The 9,333-nt window shown below is 33.6% G+C and overlaps 1 pseudogene; it reads left to right on the forward strand.

Moving 5' to 3' along the window:
• Positions 1 to 4,757: 4,757 nt before the first annotated feature.
• Positions 4,758 to 8,262, forward strand: LOC110152726 (olfactory receptor 6C2-like; annotated as a pseudogene).
• Positions 8,263 to 9,333: the final 1,071 nt, after the last annotated feature.

Consider the following 9,333-nt stretch of genomic DNA (forward strand, 5'->3'; position numbering starts at 1 on the left):
GCATGTATTGAGATGATTTTTCTCTCCTTTATTTTGTTAATGTGGTTTGTTACATTGACTGACTAATATTAAGCTAAACTTGCACTTCTGGTCCAAACTCTGCTTGGTTATGATGTATTATTTTTTTATATAGTTCTGGATTCAATATTTTGTTTCATTTTTACATCTATACTCATGAGAAAGAGTAACCTGTGATTTTCCACTCTTGTAAGTTCTATCTTGTTTTGGTGTCAGGTCTTGTTTATTTTGGGTGCATTTATAAGAATATACATTTTCAACATAAAAGTAAATATACTGTACACAGTGAGAACAAAACAAAAAGAGGGAAAAAAGAAACATTCCACTACAGAAAGTCATCAAATGACAAAAGAAGAGGGCAAAAGAAAAAGAAAGGAAAAAAGGAATTGCAAAACAGGTAAAAAAAACTATTAACAAAGTGGCAATATGTCTAAATCATGGATATTTCTCAGTAATGTAAGTGAACTACTTATATGTGCAATAGTAAAATTGAATATTAAAAAATTATAAGGGAAGAATGCCATGATTATTCCATTCAAGTGTAACACAAGAAAAAGGCAAATCAAATCTGATTTAAAATGACAGAAAGATCACTGGCTGCCTAGAAATAAAAAGTTTACTAGCAAAGGATATGATGGAAATTTGTGGGAATATGGAAATGTTTATTGTCTTTACAGTGAAAGTAATGATTAGGGAAGTACATATTTTGAAAATTCACTAGTTAAAATATTTTAAAGGTTCCACCTATTGTATGTAAATTTTACTTCAATCTGCAACCCAGCCTTGACCTACATTAGTCCACAAATGAATAAAGGTAATAGTTATTTAAAGGAAAAGCAATCTTGAGTGTATGCATAAAGATACTCTTATGACTTGAAGGAACATACTAATTATTAGTTAATAGTAGATTATAGTTCTAAGTATGTATCTCAGTATCTCAGAGAAATTTTACCTTGATCCAGTTTTCCAGACAATATACAGAAATAGTTTTTAAAAACTTCTTGCAATATTTTTATAATTGTAGAAAATATAAAAGAAGCTCATATGATTAAAGGTAATTAGAAACATCATAATTATCTATAGAGTGATATTTTACAATGGTAAAACTGGAAGCAACATTTATTTACAACAATGATAAATTTGAATTTAAATGCTGTTGTTAAAGTAATACAGTGGACTGAAATTAAATAGGTTTAAAATGATGCAAGCAAATAATTATTGAGACATAAATAGGCTCACAAATATCTAAGTGTAGTGTTGTTGTTGTTTAGTAACTCTGTCATCACCAACTCTTTGCAACCCCATGGATTGTAGCTCAGCAGGTTCCTCAGTTCATGGGATTTCCCAGGCAATAGTACTGGAGTAGGCTGTCATTTCCTTCTCCAGGGGATTTTTCCAACCCAGGGACTGAACCTACAACTATGGCATTGCAGGTTCATTCTTTACCACTGAGCCACCTGGGAAGCCCAAGTGTAAAATAACTGTGACAATCTGAGTACCACAGCGTGGAAGCATTTTTAATAATGTTCATGCATTTGTAATTATTACATGTGATACACATGGATATATGTGCAGGAGTATAGAAAAGTATGGAAGGACATGCTCCAAAATGTTACCTTTCATTTCCTCTATTACCTCTTCCTTTATTCTTTTTCACTTTAATTTTTCATTGTCATATGTCTCATCAAATGTCAATATATAATATATTCATTTTATAACAAATAGAAAAGTAGAGAGAGAGATCCATCTTCTTTACCTTACACAAGAATTAGTTAAAAGAAATTGGACTATGTTTTGTTTTTAATTAAAGTCAGTTGTCCTCCCAGTCTGCAAAGTGATTCTGTTGTTTTTCCTGTCTCTAAAGGTTGTTTTCCCTCTGTTGCTCTACTAGTTGGCTTGTTTCATTTACCCAAAGGTCACACGATACAAGATGATTACACAGATGCTCCATTAGTAGTTTTTGATCCTGAGTAACCAAGGACTATTTTATTTATTAATTTTTGTGGCAGATTCAGCAAATGAAATAAATATTAAGGGTGAAACTGGAAAATCCTCTCTCTGAGCATAATGGTTTGGAACATCAGCTTGTCCAAAACTACTAGGAGTTCCTCTGAGCCTGCTTTTCTTCTCACTTATTGAAAGTTTTTATTTTCTTTTTTTTAAAGCTGTTTCCTAGATTTGTCTTAGCACTACATCTATTGTGAGGAAGTTGATGTATTTGAAGACAAAAAAAATTAAGGAAATTATGCATTCGCAAGCTGCTGTTACTGTAGAAGTGACCAGATTCAATCAGTGCTGTTGTTGGTGTTCAGTCACCAAGTCATGTCTGACTCTTATTGACCCCATGGACTGCAGCATGCCAGCCTACCTTGTTCCTCACCATCTCCCAGAGTTTGCCCAAGTTTAAGTCCATTGAATTGGGGAAACCATCCAACCATCTCACCCTGTGTTTCCCATTCAATCAATAGTAACCAGAAATTCTCATACCTCTAATACTATTTGCATTATATTCATTTTCAAGTTGTAGCTATAAGAATAGTTGTAATTAAGTAACTAGTAGAGAGAGGCTGTGATTAACTGTCAGAATGTAAGTATTATAAATTATGCATTTCATTTACATTTTTTGAGGTTTGGGTAATATTTGTCTCAAGTAAATTAGTCTTTCCTGATTGTACAAAATTTATCAGTGGAAATTCTAATGTGAGTATCAGTTAAACATCATTTTCAGAGCACTTTAATCTTGGATGTTATATATTTATTGATAAGATTATTTTGAGCTACAAATAAATAATAGATCATCTAAAAATAACTTAATGTGTATACCATGACAAATTAATACACCTGGAAACTAAAAAATGAAAACAAGTGGCTGAGTATGTGCTTGTCCAGCAAAATTCAAGACTGGGAACAGAGATGACATTGGGAAACAATGAGCACCGGAGGGAAGACTATTCCAGGTCAATAGTCTATGAAGTATCTATTTCAATATCAAGTATATAACAAAGGTCCAAGAAGTATAAAGTACCAGTTTGGTTATTAAAAAATAAGAAGAGAGTGTGAAAAGTCAAGAGTTTCATTTTGGAAGTTTTATATTTGCAGTGCATTTGGGTATATGACTGAAGATCAATCATTTTGGAGATAAGTTCGAGAAAACACTCAAAAAGAGTATATATGTTAAGAAGTAAAGCTTTGGGTAAAAACTTGCAATGAGTAGTAAGTAAATCAAAGAGATCTAATGTACCTATTGATAGCAATATTATATTATAATTACATAAGGTGATAAGTATCCACTACATGAGCAATCATGTTGCAATTATAAATGCATCAAAGTAACACCCTATACACTTTAAATTTACACAATGTTGCATGTCAAATGTATTCAATTTAAAAAAATCAGGAAAATAGTAAAGAAATGCTAAGAACTATCACTATAGAGTTCAGGGGGAAAAAAAAGTGTCTAGATATTAGAAAGCCAAAAGATGACAGGAAAACATGTTGGGATTAAAGTCAGTTATGAGAGAATTCTATAACTACTGTATGGTTAAAACTATACAATTATTGTGAAGTTTCCTGAACTCTAACAGCCAAAAGAAGATGAACTTTCGCATAAAGTGCTTCATTAGATTTATTGTGACAAAATGTGATTACGATGTATTGATGATTGAATGTATGGTCTCTAAAAGGAAAATTGTTGTTGACAAGGTCACTGAAATAGTTAAAATTTGTTTATTACTCATTTTCTGCCAGGCACTTTTTATAAGTACTCTAAATGTTAACATTTTATTTTTCAACATTACATATATATATGTGAAGGATAATAATATTATTTCCACTTTGTAAATGACATAACTGAGTCACAGTGAAAGCAAGCCATGCTTGAAGAATATGCTTAAGAATTTAACCTGAATTTTTTGTAGTTAGTAATATTAATAACAGCACTTTGGAATGTGTCTTAACCTTAGCAGATTGAAAACCAAAAAGATTGTGATAATTTTTTACATCCTTATATGTTTATACCCAACACATATTGTTATTCTACACCACGTATTTGTCATCAAAATATTCCTTGTCTTCTGTACCACAGTAGGAAATTGGTGTAATTTTAATCTATGAGATAATTATGAGATAAGCTAGGAGATAAACTATGAGAAAATTATGAGGTAGAGTCAGGGGCATAGGTGAAAGAAGTTGTTTAAAGGAAACATAGACTTTTAAAATTGTAATCCTAGAGCTCAACATATTCAGTACTGGATGTGGAAAGCATTTAGTGAGACAAACTAGTTGTGATCAACTGTTTCAATAACAAAATTTTAAGGAAACACATGAAGGTAAAAATGAAAGTTTAAAATTCAGCTTTATGAGTCAGTCTGTAAACAAGAAAAAACTCTTACTCTCACAAAACATTAGCAGCTAAATCCAAATATAAAGGGAAAATCAAATCCAAGATATAGACAAAATATAAAGTGGAAACAAAACATAAAATGTAATGAGGAAAAGCACCAATAATATTTCATAGTATGATATAAATAAAGAAATTCTGATTTTTTAATCTCCCCTGAAATGATCAATAATACACAATTGTGGAACCAGGATACCAGCGTACTGAAAATATTTGTGAACAAGAATTTTTAATGCCTGTGAGTTTGTTTGCATGGTTTTGCCTTCATTAATAACCACTCTATGCATATCAAATATTTCTGAATTATAAATGCAGATTGAGTAGAAGTCAGGATTCAGTGATGAGAAACCACACAGTAACAACTTTTATCCTGCTGGGATTACTGATGATCCACAGCTGAACATTGTGATTTTCACCTTTTTATTTCTCACTTACATGTTGAGTGTAACTGGAAACCTGACAATCATCTCCCTCATCTTCATAGACTCTCACCTGAAAACTGCTGTGTACTTTTTCCTGCAAAATTTCTTCTTCTTAGAAATCTCATTTATATCTGCTTGTATTCCCAGATAATTCCAGGTGACAAGACAATAGCATATAATAACTGTATCAGTCAAATATTTTTTGCTGATCTTTTTGGTGTAAGTGAATTTTTTCTCCTGGCTACCATGTCCTATAATTGATACGTGGCCATCTGTAATCCCCTGCATCATGTGACTATCATGAACAACATGGTCTGTAGAAGACTCATCCTTTGTTGCTGGATGTCTGGCTTGTTGATCATAATCCCTCCACTTAGCCTGCGCCTGCATCTGGAATTCCTGTGACACCAATGTTATTGACCATTTTTTCTGTGATGCAGTCCCCCTTCTAAAAATCTCATGCTGAGAAATGTGGCTTATGAAGCAAATGATCATAGTCTGTGCAGTGTTGACCTTTATCATGACCCTCCTGTGTGTTGTTCTATCATATGTACACATCATCAAGACCATTTTACAATTCTCTTCTGCCCAGCAAAGGAAAAAGGCATTTTTCACATGTTCTTCCCATTTGATTGTGGTCTCCGTCACCTATGGAAGCAGTATTTTCATCTATGTTAAGCCTTCAGCAAAGGACTCAGCTATTAATAAGGACTCACGTATTAATAAGGGTGTTACAATGCTCACTACTTCAGTTGCTCATATGCTGAACCCCTTCATTTACACCTTGAGAAACAAGCAAGTTAAACAAGCCTTTGGTGATGCAATCAAAAGAATTGCATTATTCTTAAGATCTAATGGAATTTGCTAATGTAAAGAAATAAATTTTTCATAAAAAGATCATTTGTTCCTAAGTATGTATTTTAAGCTTTTGAGTCATTTCTTTCCTGGTATGGAAACTGTTTCAGGCAGCTCTCTTAAAAAGACAGTATTATACATTTCTGGGAAACAGAAGAATGATGTTACACACTGACAAGACTACCAAAGGCCTAACAATGAAATGAAAGAAGGAAAACCTACAAGTTCATTATGCATTTTGAACAGGGTGGTTGTATGATTGTTTTTCCCTTTTTCTAGATTTCAAGATAGTTTTTTGATACCATTTCAAGTATTAAATAGAAAAGCTAAAAATGTATTGCCTTTACATTTTTATAGTTTAGAAGGGATACATGACCAGGGCATTAAAAAAAAAACATAACCATCAAGGAGCAACAATAAAAATATTATTTTTAAGTTAACAAAAGAAACTATTACAAATGATAATATCTTAAGGTAGAAACTGAGTAATAAAAATAGTCTCCTACAATATTGAATACTCTAAAAATTCCAGACTAACAGAAAACTTGTGAAATTAAAGTGCTAACAATTTTTCCGTGTGAATTTTTGAGGAAAAAGATTATTTATATATTAGATTGGCCAAAAAAGTTCTTTCAAGTTTTTCCATAACATCTCACAGAAAACTCTGAATGAACTTTTGGGCCAATCCAACACATAAGTATTTGTCTCTATACATTAATCTTTAACAGTATGCATTGGCTGGTAAGAAAATGATTAGAAGAGGGACTTCCATGTACTTTCAGCTTTGTTAAGCCATCAGTAAAAGAATCAGTGACTATTAAAAAAGGTATGATTGGGCTCACTGCCTCCTGTGCTGAATCTCTTCGTTTTGCTTACTTAAAAAGATTGCCAGTTACTTCTCCTGCAGGGAAAAAAAAACAAACAAAGTGTTTATTCAAGATCAAAAAGAATTGTTATTTGTAGTCTGTTTCTATGGTGAGCCATATAGAAGTCCTCACACAAGAATGAGGACTCTTTTAAAGTGGGGAAAGGAAGTTGGAAGGGCCGTAGTAAACAAAGAGTATATGACTTTGCATTGGCTGAGTTGTGACAATCTCTCATAGGCTGAACTCTCACCAAGGACAAAGAGGAAGTCCTTCTTCCTGTTAGGCTCTGCTGCTGTCCTAGGGCATAAGAGACCCCATTCAGGCCTCTTGACCCTATATTAGTTGAAATTGCATTTATTAACTTTCACAATTTACACCTTGAGAAACAAGCAGGTTAAATAAGACATCAATCACATTTCAAGGAAATTAATTGTGACATATCTCAAAAATAATTTTATATTGACATCAAGTTGAAATAATATTTTGATGCACTGGATTTAAGATTACCAAGTGGCTCAGTGGTGATGAATCCATTTGCCAATGAGTAGATGCAGGAGATGCACATTTGATCCCTGGGTTGGGAAGATCCCCTGGAGGAGGAAATCGCAATCCACTCCAGTATTCTTGCTTGGAAAATCCCACGGACACAGGAACCTAGTGGCTTATAGTCTGTAGAGTCACAAAGAGTCAGACACAACTGAGTACATCCTGGCTTTATTAAAAATTTCATTTTTATTTTATAATATGGCTACTAGAAAATTCTAAATTGCACATGTGTCTCATGCTATATTTATATTAAAAGACCAGATTAACCAAACTGGTTAGTAGCAGATCCAGAATTCAAATTCTATGTGTTTGACCAAAATTTTGTTTTTAACTTAGGGAAGCCTTACCAGAGAAACACTTTCAATAAGTTATTTTCAAGTAACACCTCAAGAAAAACCTACATGTATTAAAATCAGTATAAGTAATACATAGTAAAAATGCTCACAGCAAGCTTAAACTACAAAATATAATACATCTTTTTAATAGAAGACTGATGATGAATAAATAAAATCAATCTGTGAAATAAAAATTAAAAGAGCTATTGAATGAAAATATAAATGTTGGGCCTACTAGCATAACTCTTATTTTCCTTTTTAAAAAGAGTTGAGCTGTTAAATATAGATAAATTAACATAGATAATGAAAATCTGCATATTTAAACCATGTGGCTTCTTAGAGCAACACTCCTATTTGAGGGGTTAGTAAGAGCAGCAGGTTGAAATGAGTTCAGGAAACTTGCGAAGCTCTTTTTAACACAGGCAAAGCTTTTTGGCAACTCATTGTTTCAATTTTCCACAGCATTTACTCCAGTTCATTCTGCTACAAAACCTCTGATTTTCTGGTGACTCATGTTTTTCCACAGCATTTTTGCACCTTTGCCCAATTTTCTCACACTTCCTTTATTGGACTCATCCATGCCCTCACCCTCAGGTTGTTATCATTCAGTCACTAAATCATGTCCAACTCTTTGTGACCCCATGAACTGCAGCATGCCAGGCTTTCCTGTCCTTCACTATCTCCCAGAGTTTGCTCAAACTCATGTCCATTGAGTCGGTGATACCATCCAACCATCTCATCTTCTGCTGCCCACTTTCCTCCTGCCCTCTATCTTTCTCAGGATCAGAGTCTTTTCCAATGAGTCAACTCTTTATTGTTAAGTTCATTGATCACCTCTTGGAAACAACTAATGTTTGTCAGATCAGGGATTCAGGACAAGGAGAATATGATTCATAGTATTGAACTGCGGTGCTAGAGAAGACTCTTGAGAGTTCCTTGGACAGCAAGGAGAACCAATCAGTCAATCCTAAAGGAAATCAATGCTGAATATTCACCAGAAGGACTGATGCTGAAGCTCCAATACTTTGGCCATCTGATGTGAAGATCTGACTCATTGTAAAAGAACTTGATGTTGGGAAAGATTGAAGGCATCAGCCCCAATCAGAACTAGTCTCCTAAGTTCTTTGAAATGTCCAAAAGTGTTTAAAAAAATTTAATAAACATATATTTTGAGGTGCTTATTCTGTGCCAAGCCATGTGCTATGTACTTTATTTCTCTTAATTTTAAGCTTTTATAAATACACAACATTTCATAATGCTCACTACCGTATGCATCACTGTTTCAAGCATCAATTTATAGCTGATATTGTCCCATCTACAAAGTGGTCCATTCCTCTCAACCCCTACTTGATTATCTGAAACAGATATGCATAGTACTTCATCTATAATATTTCAGTATGTCTCTCTAAAACCACAAATATTTTTTAAACATTCAGGTGTAATGTAAAGAAAAAAAATTCAGTGTGCAGTTTGATGAATTCTTGTAAGTATAGATACCCATGTAAACATTTGTTGTTGTTCAGTCACTCAGTCACGTCCAACTCTTTGCAACCCCATGGACTGCAGTGCACCAGGCCTCCCTGTCCTTCATCATCTCCCAGAGCTTGCTCAAACTCATTGAGTCGGTGATGCCCTCCAACTATCTCATCCTCTGTTGTCCCCTTCTTCTCCTGCCTTCAATCTTTCCCAGAATCAGGGTCTTTTCCAATGAGTCGGCTCTTCACATCAGGTGGTCAAAGTATTGGAGCTTCAGCTTCATCATCAGTCCTTCTGATGAATATTCAGGATTGATTTCCTTTAGGATTAACTGATTTGATCTAAACATTACACAGATGCAAATATAGCATATTTTCAAAATCATAGAAATCTCTTTCATGCCTCTCCAGATCAAT

Source organism: Odocoileus virginianus, unplaced genomic scaffold (assembly GCF_023699985.2).
Source record: "Odocoileus virginianus isolate 20LAN1187 ecotype Illinois unplaced genomic scaffold, Ovbor_1.2 Unplaced_Scaffold_21, whole genome shotgun sequence".
NCBI lineage: Eukaryota > Metazoa > Chordata > Mammalia > Artiodactyla > Cervidae > Odocoileus > Odocoileus virginianus.